The 18,002-nt window shown below is 41.8% G+C and overlaps 1 long non-coding RNA gene across 1 annotated transcript; it reads left to right on the top strand.

Moving 5' to 3' along the window:
* The first annotated feature begins 767 nt into the window (after positions 1-767).
* Positions 768-17,438, top strand: LOC140555451 (uncharacterized). Its single transcript, XR_011979663.1, has 5 exons — positions 768-843; positions 6,500-6,582; positions 11,935-12,196; positions 15,138-16,305; positions 16,405-17,438. It is a non-coding gene; the product is annotated as an uncharacterized lncRNA (long non-coding RNA).
* The last annotated feature ends 564 nt before the right edge of the window (positions 17,439-18,002 follow it).

Genomic DNA, 18,002 nt, shown 5'->3' with positions numbered 1-18,002 from the left:
ATTGGCATAATTTGCATAGCTGATTTCTCTTTTGCCTTTGTTTTGATTCCATTCTCGTTTTGTGTGCTGAGTCGCAGTGCTGATGAAGACTACAGTAGAGCTTTCATTCAAAGCAGCATGTTTTCAATAAGACAATTCAGGCCAATCTGGCAACCCCCCACCCCCTCCCTTAAAATTTATTTTTGATAAGATCTTCCACACCGTTCTTACACGGCCTACATGGTAGAAGGAGCACCTCACAGCACAGCCAGAAAGCAAGAGTTTACAAGTAAGGTCAGATTTCAACCAACGGTACTCAAGGGACTTGTTTTCCTGGCCTGTGTAGTTCCGAGGGCTGTTCCCAGGGGTCACGCCAGAGTGTGGGACAGTGCACATTCCCCTTTGAACAGGTGGAAGCAGTCTGATCGGAAACGTGCGAGGGATGCGCTGAGCACAATCCATCCCTGCTATTATAAGCCCAATCACTCGCTTCAGGTCAAAAGGTTAACTGGCCCGACCACGTGACCTCTCTTTGTTCTTCTGGCCTGGGACAGGACAGAAAATACCCCGCTCTGTGTTGTCTATTTTTGCTTGTTTTTTCAAAGTTAAATATTATGTTCAGCTGATTCTCACTGATTTCAGGCTGCAGCCACAGTCTTCGTCGCTGCGCATCAGATTCCACTGCTTTTTGAAGTGGACCTACAGAAAAAAACAGCAAAGCATCTGTGAAAACAATCTGCAGTGGCTTTAAACTTTAACCACACTTTTCCCCACCCCCAGAGTCCAGCTGTAACAACCTCCATTGAACAATGGCCATCTAAACAGCCAGAAGACTTCATTTTAAATGCTGTGAATCCTCTAAATGTGAGTAAAGATCATGTGTTCTATGATACCTATGCCACATATGTGACAAAATATAGGAAAGAAATAAGTATTTTATTAACGTTTAATCTCTATATATTTAGATGAGCTTTACTGACTTAATTTATAAGACTGTATATTTATATAAAGTATGTCACTGCTGTTATGCAAAAACCTTGTATGTGTATTTTTTGCTAATTTTTATCTGGACGCTGTTTTTTACAATGTGCCCCAATTGTATGATGAATAGACCAATAGAAATGCTCCAAAAATTACACTGACTTCCATTAAAAGTTAAAAAGGTTTTTTCCTTTTCCTTTAAAGTTGCTGTTTTGCAGATACAGTGACAATCTACAAAACAGACAATATGAAGGTGCTCACATTCCTCTGAAATCAGTTGTTTTATATTTTAATGAAACGTCCTCAGAAACAGCAGCAAAGAGTTTCTCTTTTTTTTTTATTGGAACTTTGTTAGAGCTGCAGTACAGAACCCCAGATTTCTCAGTGTTTATGCTCCAGCCTCATAAACCAAGGCTTTGTAGGGTGTGAAAAGAGTGGCAGCGGTGTTAGCAGTAGCGCTAGCTGTCTTGATGTGCTGAAGACGCAAGCCTGGCTGTCTGAACAGGCTGGTGCTGTCTGGGATCCGTCATCAGTCCGTGTCACTGGGTCCCAGCGGGAGGGGGGGTGTATGGAGGTGGGGGGGTGGGGTTTGCGGGAGCAAATCTGTAAACACCAGTTTAATCTGCATGGACAAAGTTACTGTCATCAACGGTGACAGCGAAAGCCTCTGGGCCACGCTGCAGCGCAAAGAGTCACTCCGCTTCTCTCCAATATCGCTGTCAAATCCCGACATTAAGCCATTATGGCCATCAAGGAAGCTGCCACTGAGAAGCTCGTCTGCTTCTGCCAGCGCCTCCTAAGAGGCCGGAGCACGCATGCATGTGATTAAGACAGGAGAAGGGGAATAGAATTCCTCTGGCTTAATTGCTGACACATTGTTTTGTGACCTGCAGCAGGACCTAATCGCCAAACGACTTTGGGCTATCGGAAATCTGCATACATGGTAATATTTTATGTGCTCTGTAATTATTCAAATGAGAACTGGTGAGGGCATTGGTTGTAGCAAATGAGGTCTCGAGATGTGGGGGAATAGTCTTAAATTCATACATTATGCATGAGGGTCTTTTCTCCCTCGTGTTCTGCAGTTGAAAAGTCATCTAATTGCCAATCAAAGGGCATGTTCAAACACTTTGCAGTGTATAAAAAAGCAGGAATCTGCAAGTGAACATCCAGTTCAGTGGGCATGTGTCAATGAGTGGCATATGGTTGTTGCCCCTTTTGGCCCCTGTATGTAGATAACCAGCCAGGCCTGGGCAGTGGGCAGGACGAAGAGCACTTAACAATAATGAGAATTACTTGCGGTCCCTCCCCTGTTTGTCACACCCTAACATCTTGATTTCATGGGTGACACTTAGGACTCCCCAGTGTGCTTTAATGGGAGCTGTGGGACCCCTCTCTGTCTCTCAGCCTCTCTGCTTGGCACATGCCTCTCTTTTGAGGTCTCTGAGATGGACGGATTCTGCTAACTGAGTGAATGAGTGAATGTGTGGTGTGTGGAGATGCAGGTCACAAGTCAGCCTTAGCAATCGAGGTCCTCTTTGACTAAGACTATACCATCGTCCAGTTACTTCTGACACTAATGTATAGAGCTTTTATATGAAATGAAACCTACAGCAAGGCTTGTTTTTCTTACAGGTTTTCTTGTCATTAAGACTGCACAGGACAAGTTATAGAGCGCTAAAGTATTCTGCTAGAAATACTCATGCATGCTTTGTTCCTCAGATCCTCCATAGTATAAAATTCATCGTTTTAGAGTGTAGATGATAAGCATACTACTTTCCAACAGTGTTTAGACCCTGAAAACTTTAAGAAAAGTAACACAGGTCAAGAAAAAAACTAGGCAGAAATGATGGTAAATGAGACACTAATGAAATAAGGTCAATGGCCCTTAATCAGAGTAAGAGCTTTCTGCTATGTCTCTGCTTTTGACTCACACTACAGCACGGGCAATGTGGGTCTTGTCCTATTCATGCCAGCAGTGCCCTACAACCAGTGGAGGCTGATGCTAGTTGACTGGTGGCCAAAGCATCCACGGTCTGCGACCTGTCAATCCGGGTTCCGCCGTGGCCACTGTGATATTGTGTGTGTATGTGTTGGGGGTTGCTCCATGGTTCAGCGGGCTTTGAGCTGAGGGCAGAGGGATCAGTGGCCGAGCAGGGGTCTGCTAGCCCCAGGGCAAACAGAGACAGACTAGGAGCATCAGGACAGATTTGGGAAAGCGCTGTCAGCAGGGGTTCCTCAGAGACGAGCCCAGTCTGGCAAGAGAAGGAGAATAGCAGCAGCAGCGGCCCTAGTCCAATCATCCATAATGCCTACTTCACAGCTCATTTTTGGAATCCGGAAGAAGAGCCACTTTTGACTCTTGGACCAGGCCTCCATACAAAAACCATTTCATTTTTTTTTCACTTCTTGGAGACCTAAACTCTACAAGCAGCTAAAAGAGTTATTTGGAGCATTGCTACAGAAGAACCACTTTAAGAACCTTTTAAATTAGTGGTTCTTTAGGAAGAAGAAAAAAGATCATCCTTCCTTGGCGTTCCTATCTGTGGCAGTGGGAAGCCACCTCAGTGCTCAGGTAGCAAGTGCCTTGCTCAAGGGTGCCTCGTGGTTGGTGTGGCGCAACAGATAACACCACCACCTACCATTGCATTACAACAACACCATGTGGGAGACCAGGGTTTGATTCCCGGTCTGGGTGACTATGCTGTGCTACACCAATAAGAGTCCCTGGGCAAGACTCCTAACACTACATTGTGCCACCTCTGTAATACGAATAACCTTGTAAGTCGCTCTGGATAAGAGCGTCAGCTAAAAGCCATAAATGTAAATGTCATCTGTGAATGTTGAGGAAGGAGGACTCACTGTTTATTCATTCCCACACATCACTTTCTGCCAGTCCAGGCGATCAAACCTGCAACCTTCTGGTCCCAAACAAGGTTCTCCAATATTTAACCCATGGCTGCCCCAGAGTAAACTACTCAGTTGGAAGGTTCTTTCCAGAACCAAAATTAGTAGTTAAGTCCTAAGACTTATTGGGATGGGATTAGTTTTACATGAGGAGGTACAGGTGGGATAATGTAATTATTACCAGAGTTTCTCAGTGATTTTAGTCCTGTCCCAATCTGCCATATCAGTAAATATTCCGGTGCCTTTTACCTTCTGTAAAACCAACCATAAAATAACCTCAGGTTATATTATTTATTATATATTTATATATATTATATTTATTATATTAGTTATATTATTGTCATTATTTTGTGGAAAATAAGATTTTTTTGCATTTTGTCTCAAGTATGAAGGCGCTTGAAGAGGTATTTAGAGACCTCAGGTCAATTAAGTCTGTGGCAAACCTTAGACAAATCCAGAAGACCAAAGGACTTCTCAGAGGTGATACTTGTGGCAGCATAGCCTATAGCCTACATACATGCCACGAACATGTAGCTGCTAATTTTCTCCATTTTGACTTGTGTTTAGTAGAGTCTGAACTTAAAGATATCTTTGAACTTTTAGTCTATTCAAACTCTGCTGAGGTTTTAGTAAATAGTGAAGCACTTTTGTAAGTCGCTCTGGATAAGAGCGTCTACTAAATGCCTTAGATGTAAATGTATGTTATTTTCAAACTAAAAATTCATCATTACTAGAAGTGGGTTATGATTGGTTATCATCACTTTTTTTTGGTAATGGTGATTTAGGTAATGGCAGTGCATGAAGAGAGTAGCCACTCCCATCTCGGTCATTTCTTAACCCCTTAGATGTGGTCAAAGATTTTTACAGACATCCTGCAGTAGAATTACATCACTCCCCATGTAAAGCTAATCCCATCTGAACATGGCTTTACAAAAACCTCTGGTACATCAATGTTCCAACAACTGAAACAGCCCAAAATCCAGACTCATAGATCACAACTTACACGGAAATGTCCATTCGTTTGAGCTCACCAAGTTACACTTCTTTTCTGGCCAAGCATGGGAAATAAATTCTGAAGTTTGTGATCCATACGTGCAGATTTCCTCAAGTCATTCTGGGGGTTCTATAGGTTCACAATTGTGGTTTTCTTTGGCCTGTCCTCACCACAAGGACATCCTGATAATTCCCATGCTGTTTGTTGGAGCTGTTACGGAGTGGATCTTCCTTTGCTGACTGTACTGTGGTTCTTGGCTGGTTCTCAGCAGCAGCAGTCAGGAGAGCTAAGAGCGAGAGACCACTCTAGTTACACACTATTAAGTGCTCTGTGACCTTTGCAGGCCTACGCTCGCATGTCCTCTTTCTGCGTCTTTATTCGATTTGCACCACATAGCTTGGGTTTCATATCTAATCCAAACGCAACCCTGCAGGCCCATGATTCACTTTAACATGGCTGAGGGTGGAACACGTCGCCAGGTGAGGGAAATATTACATCAACCCCGCTGCTTTAACCTGTTTAACTGCAGACCTTTGGTGCAAGAAATGCGGGGGAAACATCGGAGCACAAAAAACATTCCACAATACGCCCGCTAAAATAATCAAGATGACACCTCCAACTGGCTCGGCCGCCTCCTTAAGGCAGGCTTTAGGAGGGACTAATTAAATGAAGCAAAGGGGAGAAAAGCCTCAACAATTCCACAGCCTCGTAAATCTTCCATAAACATTATTTGTTTTAAAACTGTGGTAAAAAGCCCATGCTGTTAAATTCCTTAAGCCTGCTGCTGTCGATTAAAAGGACAGTCAGCTGGACACCTCATTCCTACTGTGTAATGGTCAGTGTCCAGCCTGCTTTCCCCTGCTGCTTTGAGTAAATTAACACTGGGTTGGCGGTTCCCCCCCTACACACACCTTTTGAATGAGTTAAAAAAAAAGAAGCAAAGATAGAAAAACTCCGACATGGCACGGATGCTTAATGAATTTGCCAAGTCAAGAGAGCAGTTTTTGTTTGTTTGCTTTTTTTGTTTTTAACCTGGACCTAAAAAGCCATTATATGCATATTCTTAATGTAATTAAGCATTACAGGATTCACACAGGCAATCGGTATGTCTTCATAATTACTACATAGTTTCAATAGATTGGTATTCCTGCAATTTAGCATGACCCCTCAAATGTGGTAAGATAGTTCCACCATGGCCATAAACCAGAACCCGCTTATTAAATTACCCACGGATGAGGCATCATTTGGAATCACTTAAATGTAGATAGCCTAATTATTAGCCAAGCAGCTTAACTTATTTTGGGCCAAAATTGAGGACACATCATGAGTGTAGTGTGGATCTGCCAAGACATTCTCCAAACCCAATCTAAATCTTAATTAAATTTTGCTGGAAGAAAGTGCAAAGAAGAGCTTAATCCATTTACAAGAGGCTGGTGAAGGGTTATTAGCGGACGTTAATTCGTTAAGCAGAACTTTGTGTGGGTTCTCGTCTATAATGTGCGAGAGGGGGTTGTGAGAGGTATACAAAGAGCGTAAGACCCTCAGAAAAAGGTAGTGACTCATAAAGAAAAGCAGGCTCTGAATGGGTGTATTAAGGACACTAATGTGTTTTCCACGTTGCATTTCTATTTTGATTAGCATGACTCTGTGTCCTATTCTTGCCTCTCCGGTTGATGGCTCCTTTTGAGACGGGATGATCCTCGAACAAACACCTTAACCAGGTAAGCTAGCTTTGGTGCAAACAAAGTCTCGGCAGGGGTCAAGTTCTCCAATATAACCCCGCTAATGACATCATAACTTCCAAAGGCACACTGCCGGAGTGTAGCGCAGGCTTCAAAGAGGGTGAGGTGAGGGGGAGAATGGGCGCTATTTGGAGACCTTTTCCAAAAGCAGAGCCATCGGCAGTGACCAAACAGCATGGCTGCTCGCTTCCAATCAGCCTGGGCGCGACACAGATATATGCAGAGAAATGCACAACAAAGCCCACGGCTTTTAAGCTAGCAATTGAGTTTCCTAATACTGCTCTAGATGAGAAAAGGTGCTATTCATGACGCTTACCACTAAGGAAAAAAAAAAAGACAGAATGAGAAGAGAGAAAGAGTGAAAAAAAAAAGTTGAGGGCACATCCTTGACTAAATCCTCTTTTGAAGCATAATCCACCTCACACTCTGTCTCTAAGCACTGGAGTGTGTTCCATCTGATCTCATCCCACAAGCTCATTCAGCAGCGAGCTCGCCGACTTGATTATGTTCCTGTTGTGGCAGACCTATTCACCCCTTTGAGCCTTTCCTACACACCTGGGATAAAAAAGGGGGGATTTAAACAAGCCTGAATGGCTTAACCAGGTGTTGAAACAAATAATGGTTTAACATTGTAATTAAAATGGCATGAATGGTGCATTGGTCCTGGTTAAAGGTCCCCTCGTTTGAATGACTTTTGGTATGCAAAGGGAAACGATGCTGAATGGTCCCTTTTTTTGCACTCGTAGGGGAAAATATACTACTAATGGTGAATTAGGGCCATTAACTGTATGGGAGTATAATAGAGCTTTTCAAGTAGCCTATGCACTGTCACTAATTTATTACATTTGAATTAAAAAAAGGGAAGGGTGTGATGATAGAAAAGAACTGACCTAATTAAATTCCATTTAACAGTTCGTTTATTTGTTCTTGTTTATTTTTTATTCTTTGAAAGCACTCTCAGCTTTGTGGAAAGGTCTCTCCAGTCTACACCACCAAACATGAGGTGGTGGAGGTCTCAAATTAATATTTAAATAGTTCACTTATCATTCTAGCATGTATCAAGTCCATTAATGCTTGACCTCAGGACCTGAAACACCATATCATGCATCCGCAGCTATAATGTGATGTATCCTACAGCTTTAAGATGCAAAGCACTAGTGCCTAATGATGGAGCAGGGTAAGCAGCTAGGTTCTTGAACACGGCAGCTTTTCTCAGCTGTGTTTAACAAGTCGTTAGAAGAAGTGATGGGCTGCGCGTGGAGAAGTTTCCAAACAGAAGAGGCAAAACTTCCTCCAGGCTCTTGGTTCTCGCTGAGTGCCCCGCGCCCCCCTGCAGAGAGGGTCCTAATCTCCACGCATCCAGCAATGAGTGAACGAGGGAGCAGAAAAAAACGCTGATTGCGAGTGATTGGCAGGCCACACGGTTAGCGGAGTAGCTCAATTTTAGGAAATTTAATGCATCATCAAAAATGAGGATGTTGAAAAGGATGTCCATTATGAGGAGAGAAGAATTAGAGGCAAGCCATAAAGGACCAATGGATCAATGCGGTTGGATTGGAAAAGACATGGACAAGGACTGCATGAACACAAGATGTTACTAATGAACATACATCAAAGCACCATTCGAAATTTCAGTAGCTTCAACCATAATACTGTACCTCCAAAGATTAGAAATGAGGGAACAAAGTCTGTCTCTATGGGTTCCAGTAGTTTGTTAGCGCTAAGATGACAATAATGTGTTTTTTGACTATAGATGTTGAAGGTTTGGATATTTGACGATTGTGAAAGTGATTACATTGGTTTTATTTGAAGCTTATATTAGACGTATTAGCATATCCTGTATTTTACCTTGTATATTACAATGACTTGTTAAGTAAAGAGTCCTGCACAGAAGGGCACCACTGGTCCCGTGTATTGGAAAATAATATTCTGGAAAGAAAAGGTGGTAGTAACTTCAGGCTCCTGCAGATGGCGCTGTACAATGATGATCAGGCTATTAATACGTGCCACAGGATTCATAGATTAAGAAGAGGTGGTACAGTGTGGCAAGTGTCTTGTTGGATGTGTGGAAAATAGGTCGCAAAGCACAGTTAATGCTTGGCTAAAAGGAGTGATTGCATTTGGGTCACAGTGTAAAGGAAGTAGTTGAACCTGCAGCTGTGTGGAAGCTTATGGTCATACAGATCTACCAGCAGTTGCAGAAATCCCAGTCTACAGGAAATTCTTCTCAGAATTGTGGCCTAAAGGCATAACTGGGCTGGACAGGGACCACACAGGGATTTCACAGAAGTCAGCGCAGGTTCTTCGCCACCAATTTCTGAAAGAACACTCCGCAGGGAACTGCAGACCATCAACATATGGGGTTGTACACAAAAGGCCTTTGCTCATTTCTGCTCAAGAATCAGGAGAATTTCCTGTAGACTGGGATTTCTGCCACTGCTGGTAGACCTGTATGACCGTACGCTTCCACACACCTGCAGACTCAGCTACTTCCTTCACACTATGATCTTTGGCATGCCCAAATGCAATCATTAACATCTGCTTTGAGAACATCCAACAAGACCCTCACTGCACTGTACCACCTCGTCTCAATCTATGAATGCTGAAGTTACCACCACCTTTAACATGCAAGGTGACTAATTTTTTGTCTGGGGAGCTTATGATGTGTCCAGTGTCTGTAGGCCTAACCAATAGGAGAGTTCTTTTAGCTGTATCTACATAGACACCAGCGAGAGAAGAAAATCAATTGCTTGATTACTGTTTCAACCTTTTTGTTTTTAACTATACTTTACATAATAAATAAGATAATTACTACTGTACTGCACAAATTCAATCTAAAATTACATGTTTGTTCTTATTCAACAGACATTTAGGGCTTAGAAGACTCTGAGGGTTCTTCCATGGCTTAAACCATCCTAGGAGGTCCTCCTTTCTGGCTCTGAAAATGCCTGATGCACAGATCAAATGTCTATGATGTATACCATTATCTGTGAAGCAAAATTCAGGCGTACTGGCACAATCTGCAAGAAGCATGTGAAAACTAGCTCTGCACAGTGAGAGATTACTTGTCTTGACACACTGCCATTGCATTGTGGAGAGGTTAATTAGTCTCAAGGTTCTTAATACATGCTTATTTGTTATTTGTTACACACACACACACACATACACACACACACACCGAAGTTCAGGTAACTTCTTGTCTTAAAAAGGTCACCAATGGCACATTGACATGAAGTTATTGTTACCGACCAAATCATTTCTCCCCACTAGGGCTTGTTAACCTTTGGTATGTGCTTTTCTAATTTACTACCTTATGGATGTACTTTATATGAATGCTGGAATGGCACAAGAAAACATTAATATTTGTAGGAACATAAAGCACATTTCTGCTGTTTTTGCTGTTTTTCAAGCAAATTGGATTTGAAGTGAAACAATAACTCTGGGAATAAAGTTCAGAATATCACCTTTAACTAGAGGGCATTAAAAGAGTGACTCCCAGCCCGCTTTATACATGGCATGAATAACTGGACAAATTACCATAAACCTGTGGCTCCTAGACATCAGTAGATGCTGGTATTTCCAAAGTGTTCGTTTCCCAGTCTAGTCTTTCAGAGAGAAGCATTACTATTTTTTCGCCCAAGCTCCTGTGCTACTTCCACCAAGTTTTGTAAATGACAGTTTATAGATTTATATACAGTACTGCGCAAAGGTTTTAGGAATCCTAGGTTTTATTTGCTCAGTAAAACACTAATATTTGAATCAATTATTAAAACCTACATCTAAACTTAATCTACTAAACCTAAACCCAATTCTAATCTTAACCCAAACTAAACTTAACCCAAACTAAACATAACCTAACCTGCACCTAAACCTAATTCTATCCTTAACCTAACCTAGACTTAACCTAATACACCTCAACCTACACCTAACCTAAACGTAACCTAAGCTATATCTCAGCTTAAGCCTAGACTTAACCTACAACACCCAAACCTAATTCTTACCTTAACCTGAACTAAACTTAATCTACTACACCTAAACTTAAACCTGACCTACTACACCTAAACCCAATTCTAACCTTAACCTGAACTAAACTTAATCTACTACACCTAAACTTAAACCTGACCTACTACACCTTAAACCCAATTCCAACCTTAACCTTACCTAAACTTAACCTACTACACCTCAACCTACACCTAAACGTAACCTACTACACCTAAACCTAATTCTAACCTTAACCTAACCTAAACTTAACCCACTACACCTCAACCTACACCTAAACTTAACCTACTACACCTCAACCTACAACTAAACGTAACCTACTACATCTAAACCTAATTCTAACCTAAACCTAACCTAAACTTAACCTACTACACCTAAATGTAACCTACTACACCTAAACCTAATTCTAATCTTAACCTAAACTCAATCTACTACACCTAAACCTAATTCTAATCTTACCCTAACCTAAACTTAACCTACTACACCTAAATGTAACCTACTACACCTAAACCTAATTCTAATCTTACCCTAACCTAAAATAAACCTACTACACTTAAATCTAATTCTAACCTTAACCTAACCTAAACTTAAGCCCATACACCTCAACCTACACCTAAACTTAACCTACGACACCTCAATCTACACCTAAACTTAACCTACGGCACCTAAACCTAATTCTAATCTTACCCTAACCTAAACTTAACCTACTACACTTAAATCTAATTCTAACCTTAACCCAACATATACTTAACCTTACACCTAAACTTGCTACACCTAAACCTAATTCTAACCTAAATATAATGCAACCTACACCTCAACCTAAACCTAACTCAGGTCTAACCCTAAACATACAAAAGTAGACAGTGAAAATCTTACTGAAGGTTTCATTAGTTCCTTGTTTGAAGAAAAGCAGAATGCTGGTGTGCCTCTGTTTACTCAATCCTCTGAGTACATGTCAAGCTGAGCTTCCTGTGAATCATGCAAATGTTATGAATGTCTTGGTTCACACTTTAGTCATATATGTACAAACCTTATGAGATCTTGTAGGTCCAATTGCCAATTGCCATGGCCTACATGCTTAAAAAATAGATGCTACAAAGGGATACCACAAAGGAACCAACATTAATTGCAAAACGAAGTGTGTGAGTGTAAAGAGTGTTTAACCTACCTTTAGATCAAACCGTTTAAAGGCTCTTCACCCTCACATATCTTTTTTTTTTTTCTTCTGCAGCATTGCTTAATGTGTTTATGTGCCTGTGTGTGTTTGAATGTGTGTGTATGTGCATGCATGCATGGGTATATGCACATCTGTCTGTGTGTGTGTGCGCTAAGGTACATCAGCACTGCGTAGCGTGCAGTGTGTGGCAGCGGTCAGCGGGGGACTGGGCACACATGTGGTCTTCCCATCAGCAGCAGTGGAGGGATGAAGCTGGGAGACAGCGCCACAGCACACTCCGAACTTCCTCACCGTAATTCAAGTTGAGAAAGGTTATGGTTTGACGCTGAGCTGAGGCGAAAGCCCTTTCTGCCGGGCACAGACCAGGAAGGTCCATCTCGTCAGAGTGGCTAAGCGTTGAGGCCTCCAGAATGACTGGTAAACGGGGAGGACATGGTTTCGCCACAGATGCAGACAGAATTAGGATGGGGTGCAATGAGGCTAGGAATTAGGGGCAATAATGATACAAGTCACTTCAGTTCCAGCCTTTTGTTTTTCTTAGCTTTCCAGTGTCAGAAAGTCTTCCGGTCATTGCTTATGCTAAATTCGTCTCGAAAGAGCGTGCGGGAGTAAGGATGAGTCTGTAAATGTGGTGTCACAGCTGCACTGTTCCACTGTGAAAACAGCACTGCACCTACATTTTACTGTCAACATCCATATCATAACTGGTTAAGGATAGGGAAGCTTGAGTTCACAGTCCGGGTTATAAGTATTTCAACAGAGATTGCATTTGTTTTTGCAGTTTCGCTCTTGTACACCCTTTGGTTTGAAATGAAGCAATCAAGACTTGATTGAAGTGTATTCTAAAAGCTTTATATCAAGAAACCAGATTTAATAGAATTTGCTCATATACCACAAGTGCTCCCCTAGAAATTCCTAACATTTGTACGTATTTTATGATTTACGAGGACCTCCTGTCCACTGGTGGCGCTGTTTTGCCAAATACATGAAACCCAGCCTGTCATGTAGTAAAAGACAAATTGAGTTAGAATTAGGTTTAGGTATAGTAGGTTAAGTTTAGGCTGAGGTGCAGGTTAGATTAAGGTTAGAATTAGGTTTAGGTGTAGGTTAGGTTAAGTTTAGGTTAGATTTAGGTTAGAATTAGGTTTAGGTGTCGTAGGTTAAGTTTAGGTTAGATTTAGGTTAGAATTAGGTTTAGGTGTAGTAGGTTAAGTTTAGGTTTAGGCTGGGATGTAGGTTAGATTAAGGTTAAAATTAGGTTTAGGTGTAGGTTAGGATACGTTTAGGTTAGGTTTAGGTTCAAATTAGGTTTAGATGTAGGTTGGGATACGTTTAGGTTAAAATTAGGTTTAGGTGTAGTAGGTTAAGTTTAGCTTAAGGTGTAGGTTAGGTTAAGTTTAAGATAGGTTAAGGTTAGAATTAGGTTTAGGTGTAGTAGGTTAAGTTTAGGTTTAGGCTGGGATGTAGGTTAGATTAAGATTAGAATTAGGTTTAGGTGTAGTAAGTTAAGCTTAGGCTGAGGTGCAGGTTAGATTAAGGTTAAAATTAGGTTTAGGTGTAGGTTAGGATACGTTTAGGTTAGGTTCAGGTTAAAAATAGGTTTAGGTGTAGTAGGTTAAGTTTAGGTTTAGGCTGGGATGTAGGTTAGATTAAGGTTAAAATTAGATTTAGGTGTAGGTTAGGATACGTTTAGGTTAGGTTCAGGTTAGAATTAGGTTTAGGTGTAGGTTAGGATACGTTTAGGTTAGGTTCAGGTTAGAATTAGGTTTAGGTGTAGTAGGTTAAGGTTATGTTAGGTTTAGGTTAGAATTAGGTTTGAGTGTAGGTTAGGTTAGGTTTAAGATAAGTTTAGCTTAGAATTAGGTTTAGGTGTAGTAGGTTCAGTTCAGCCTCCAGCATTGAGATGTGGAGCAGTAGCACTGTGTTGTCTGAAATGATGGTTGGGGCTCCATCCAATACTTTTGGGATGAGTTTGGGATAAGGTAGGGTGGTGATCATCCAACATCCTCACTAACGCTCTTGTTGCTGCTTGGCATCAACAATAAACCCTCACAGTAAATCTCCACAATCTAGTAGATAGCCTTCTTCCCTGGACAGTAGAGACAGTTACTCCAACAAATGCAGGATAAACTCTTTTTAATTCCCTTGATTTTTAGAAGGTGTCCTATTTACTTTTATAATAAGGTGTCCTTATACTTTTGTCTATTTAGTGTAACTGTAACTGTTTCAGGTCATTTTCCTCCTAAATATCCATAAAGAGTCGTTTTGAAAGAGTAAACAAAGTCAAAAAGACAACAATGGTTTTGCTACGGCATCTCTTCAAACTTTCCTTTTCCAAAGCTTTATTTTTAAGAGAGAATGGGATTGCAGACGCAAAAGTGAACATATGACCTACTGAGTAACGGGAAGCAAATTCTTATACTTGTTTGTACGAACACATACACATGCAATTATGAAACTGGAAGCAGGGATGTTGGCGAGTCGGCCAATATGAGCATTCAGGTACACACAGGGACGTACAAACATGGTTAAAGGGCCGAACACATGTCCAAGGCTTTGTAATCAGTGGTAATTGACCCAGACAGTGTGGGGCACTCAGGTTTTTGTTGGTGTGTCACTTGCACGCTCTGGCCTTTCTCTCTGAGAGTGAACGCCATATACGCTGTGGATGATAGTCCCCTTTGTCTGCCGTCACAAGGCTTCCCTCTCAATGGCCTCTGAATGGGCCTCGCCAGCTGTCATGCAAAACGAGCGCATTTCATTACAAATTAATTTATCTGATCTTAATACTATCAAATTTTTCCCCTCCCCTCCTCTGCCCCCCTCCCTCCCTAATCATAATTATTTAACGCTCCAGGCAACAATCTATAGCTCACCAAAAACAAATAAACAGTAGGTGTTCCAGATCATTTGTGGGAGAGCGGAGATTTTTTTTTAATCGAAACATCATTAATATCATGAATCTTTTATGCAGAGTTTAATATAGTTAGATAAGTCTGTCCAAGCATCTAAAATGCAAAAGGCTACACTTGATTACCTGTCATTATGTGACAAGTGGAAATTTGATTACAGAAGGAATTATATATTTAACAGCCGTGAGAGGACCCCATCCGGATTCAGCTTGCGGAAAAAATATGCAATAAGATTTTAGGGCTTTTAATCAAGCCTGCCAAACGTTTGTTCGGAAATCCCTGTCAGTGAAAGCAAATTGGCATGCACAGAATCAGAATCGGAACCATGGAATCATATTTGAGGATTTGATTGCCTACTTCCTGTGCTTTATAGTCACAAGAGACATCCTCTTTTTTTGTTGATTTCCTACTTTAAGGAAAGCTTACCGACTGTTTGTTTGTTGCAGATTGCCTTGAAGACGCAAAGACACCCAATCAGCGGACGATGAAATCAGCAGCCTGTGTTTGTTTGGCACCTACAGTACATCAAGGAAGCCCTCCATCACTTCTCCGGAGTACGGCTGATTTTCAGGTATGGCGGAGGCACGGCTGAAGGTGCCGTCAGCTGTGCGCCCACGTGCGATTATTTCCTGAAGGTTTTACTTTGAGGGTGCTTCAGCATCTCAGCCGCTACAAAAAAGGCAGGCTGAAGTGGGATCCAAGATGCAAATTACACCGTTCAAGAGGTAACTCTCCATCCTCTCTTCTCTTAGCTGGCTATTGTACTGTCAAAAGCGCCAATGAAAGGCTGAGATGGGCCTAACTAAGCCAAAGCTGGTTTAGACCATCAGAGCTTCAGCTAGCTTCTGGGACCTCATGACTCGTGACATTGCCTGATGCCTGCGGCACATTTAGAGAACAAAACAAACATGAAGCCACTCTTAAACAGCAAGGTAAAACAGACGATTCACGTTTGGCTGTGGACGGACTGGAGTTCGTTCTTCTGTAAGGTGCCTGAAATGGGGTTTTTTTACAGCACGTCTTCAAAGAACCCTTGACTGGTACCTTTTTGAGGGTGTACAGTGTCAGATACCAAGTTTAATTTAGCGACACAGTTGAACGAGGAAGGAAGAGAGGGGGTGTATTCCTTGTCTTTTCACTTTCCACAGCCTGCTCCTGCTAATCCGGTCCAGATTAAAACATGGGTTGATAGGAGCCTCAGCAATGTAAAGCTGCTAATCTCTGGTTACCAACTGCAAGCAAATCCTATTAAAATCACCTTCAGTTTAACACACATATTGTTGCAAAATGCAAAACACGCAGATTTCCACTCGCACTGTTAATTGAAGGGAGCGTGTCCCGGCACAGTCAGGCCTTGCGCATCAGCTAAAGCGGCGGAGGGGAATTGAGGAGGGCTATCGGGAAGACCTCGGTTTTTCGCTAGCCAGTGTGGGACCCCAGTCTTTTTTTTCTCTCTCTTTCTTTTTTTGTGGTCTCTCTCTCTCTCTCTCTCTCTCTCTCTCTCTCTCTGTCTCTCTTGTGCTCCCTGAGGGCTGAGGCAAGGCTGAGAGGGGAGCACGAGGACTCATCAGGCCTTCAGCAGAGGTGTCAGCTTGCGAGGATTTGACTGATTAGGTAATATTCCGGCATGTTCTCGTGTAAGCAACATTTTAAAAACTCATTTGTAGAAGTCGATCCCGCCGTAATTCTTCTTACCCCTGTCACTCTTTCCAGTGGAACTTTCATCTCCGACACCTCCTGTCACCGCTTAAAGAGTCACCGGCGACAACAACCTTGACGAGGCTGGCAGGCGTCAGCTTTCGCAAAGCCACTTACGGACGGGAACGCGCCCCCAGCGGATATGATGCTGCTTAAATTGCCTGCACCACCGCCATAGCAACCGGAGAACAGGCTATAGAGTGGATGTCCTTGACAGGGCTGCACTGTCAATCAAGAAGACATAGTGAAACGTACAATGTACTAATGACCCTCAACGAACGTTCTTCCAGAGCTCATTGATCCTATCAGATGGAGTGACAGTCGGATGGTTTAGAACTGTATACATACATGCATACAGTGCTGTGCGGACATTTGGCATCTAAGCACATTATTTAAACCCATCTCTCTCAGCAATAAGAGAGTTTCTACTGTAGAAGCTCCAGATCCCATCAGAACAGATGCAGATGAACATAAAAAAGTTTCTCATTCTGAAGAAAGAAAGTAGTGAGATCTTGTCGGTGAGCTAGTCTGAAGAATGGAGCTCGGTTCCTCCAGGTTTCTCCTGGACGCCCCACCGGTCCAGCCAGCACAGCGTGGAGGATGTGTTCAACTCCATCAGCAACAGCAGCAGCAGCAGCAGCTCACCTGATTTACCATCATTAGCAGTATCATTGGTAGTAGCAGGTTATGACAAGCAGCACAGCTCATGTCAACATACAATTTACATGGTAATCACTGTAACTGATTACAGTGGAATTCAGCACAGTTCAGTCAGCAGGAAATCAGTACTGTCCTGAATGTTGGGAGACTCACTATAACGTATGTCAGTTATATCTCAATTATACCATTATCTGCTGTAATGGCAACAAAAAGGAAGGAGCAGTTATTATAACAGATATTTAATATACATCTGTACGTTGCATAAATCTGATATTACTGACATAATGAATTCTGTTTGATTTCCAGTCTGCATTGACACATCTAAACGTTTCCATCTGTTAATAAAAAGTGTAAAAACATAATCTAACAAGGCAACAAAAATAGCGAATCAAATTCAAATCCATCAAATTCAAAACATTGTAAAATATTACCTCTTCTACTTAGAGGCTCAATTGAAAGTCTACAATCTACACTATTGACAGAATTCCTCAACATCTCTTAGTGAACTATGAGGGGGAAATAATTCACATAAAATTACAACATACGTTTATCACCACCGGCAGTAACTCTGACCTCTGAGGATCGCAAAAAATATGTAAAATACTATATGTAAAAATAATAACCCCTCCACATAACATCAAAGTCTCTTCCACACACCTCGCTTTGCTTCACAGCCTCTGACAATCTTTTGACGTTGATTTCCAGCAAAGCATTTTAGTCTCCCCAGATAAATATGGATTGAGAGATTACGCTTGCCTTCTAACTTAACCCCCCTCCATCACACTCCCACCCACCCACCCACTTCCCACTTTACTCCCCAGACACTTTTTTATTATTAAGGTAGAATTACACCCTCCAGCTCATATGCAATGCAGAATACACTCCCTTATGCCATTCAATAGCTGCCAAGCACTATCAAAATTAGATCATTTTTCGGGGACTGTAAACGTGAA

Source organism: Salminus brasiliensis, chromosome 5 (genome assembly GCF_030463535.1).
Source record: "Salminus brasiliensis chromosome 5, fSalBra1.hap2, whole genome shotgun sequence".
Classification (NCBI taxonomy): Eukaryota; Metazoa; Chordata; class Actinopteri; order Characiformes; family Bryconidae; genus Salminus; species Salminus brasiliensis.
The sequence above is the reverse complement of the archived record's forward strand: the minus strand, read 5'-3'. Positions and strand labels throughout refer to the sequence as shown.